Consider the following 1,828-nt stretch of genomic DNA (forward strand, 5'->3'; position numbering starts at 1 on the left):
TCTGCCCACTTCAGCCTCCCCAAGTGCTGGGATTACAGATGTGAGCCACCATGCCCGGCCACGTTTGCATTTATTGATCCAGTTGGCCCTTGCTTCACACCTGCTTCAAACATTTCAGAATTCCTCCTGTTTTTTACATTATGAAACTAAGGCTGAGAGAGGTGACGTTAGCATGCATGGGAGCCACAGGTCATACAGAGTGGAATTTGTGTTTGATTCTCACCTGCCTTACCCTAGAGACACTGTTCTTTCTTTCTGTCCAACTGCAGAGGTCCTGGGCACAGGCCAGTCAAGGAGTAAGACTGGGCCATTTAACAAGCACTCATAGCCACCAGCAGTCACTGCTTTGCCACTTCCAAGCAGGCAAGAGTCAAGGAAGCCTCAGCAGCTGTGGCATTTTGCCACCCAGGTAGAGGAATTTTGCTTTTCTGCAAATCTCTCCTCCTGTGATCATTGACTGATGCCTGGCTTGGCTGTCCTGTTTTTCTGGGAAGTTAGATATGATTCTCATGCCAGGTCTCTGGCTACAGCTCATGGACTGTGCCTGGCCTCCAGAATCTTCCCGCTTCTGCACCTGGCCCCAAGCCTTCCTTCTAATACATCCCTTCACCTTCCCAAGCTGGGACAGGATCCCCAAGACACCTCACAGAGATTCAACACGATCAGTCCTCATAGTGTGTGCATGTGACACTGTGGAGCCTGGAGCTGATGCACTTACTTATAATCACAACATTCCCAAAGCACAACTTGGAGTTTGGCTCTTTGCCTTCCTTCTCCTGGAATCCAAGAGTCACTGTTGAATTTCTACCCCCACCTAACCAAGCAAGTCCTTATGGAAAGAGCCAGTCTGGCATCTGAACTCAGTGAATGACTTCAAGTTAATCCCAAGGCTGCATCCATGATCCAAGTAGTGGACTGTATCATCCTTGAGTCTGGCTCATCACGAAGACGCAGTTTTGCTAAACCTAAGTACAGCTCTTGTCTGCTCCAAGTCTCCCAGCTTGGTACCTATTATCAAATGTTTTTAGGAGAGAGTCTGTTTCCTTATCTTTTCTGGCTTCTAGAATCTACATGTATTCCCTGCTTCATGCCCCCCCCACCCCTCTCTTTTTCAAAGCCAACAACATAGCATCTCTGTCTGTCTCTCTCTCCCTGCCCCCCGCTCTTTTTCTCTTTCCTCCACCCCTCCCTCTCTCATCTTACATTTGAACACAGATGTGCACTACAGGGAGAACATCATGTGATCATGAATACAGACATCCACCAGCCAAGGAGAGAGGCCTGGAACAGATCCTTCCCTCACAGCTCTAAGAAAAAAAAAAAAAAAAAAAAAAAAAAACCTGTTGACACCTTAGATCTTGCACTTGGAGCCTTCAGAACTGCAAGTCACAGCAAACTTCTCTTGTTCAAGCCTCTCAGTTTGTGATGCTTTATTAGCAGCCCTAACAAACTAACACAGAGAGGAAAGCTCCCAATTAGAGAGTGTTCTGCTACATTTACTTTTTTAAAAAAAGGACTCATCAGAAGAATACTTTCAGGGATCATTTCTGTAGTTCATTACTAGAGAAGTTTCTCTAAACATGTAGAGCATCAAAACCGCACAACTACACGCAAACCGAACAAGCCGCTCCTGAATGACTACTGGGTAAATAAAAAAATTAAGGCAGAAATAACCAAGTTATTTGAAACCCATGAGAACAAAGATACAATGTACCAGAATCTCAGGAACACAGCTAAGGCAGTATTTAGAGGGAAATTTATAGCACTAAATGCCCACATCAGAAAGTGGGAAAGATGTAAAATCGACACCCTAACGTCACAATTTAAA

General features: G+C 45.2%; 1 pseudogene; it reads left to right on the forward strand.

Moving 5' to 3' along the window:
• The first annotated feature begins 1,524 nt into the window (after positions 1-1,524).
• Positions 1,525-1,599, forward strand: LOC117096807 (annotated as a pseudogene).
• Positions 1,600-1,828: the final 229 nt, after the last annotated feature.

Source organism: Trachypithecus francoisi, unplaced genomic scaffold, assembly GCF_009764315.1.
Source record: "Trachypithecus francoisi isolate TF-2019V2 unplaced genomic scaffold, Tfra_2.0 Lachesis_group14, whole genome shotgun sequence".
Taxonomy (NCBI): Eukaryota; Metazoa; Chordata; class Mammalia; order Primates; family Cercopithecidae; genus Trachypithecus; species Trachypithecus francoisi.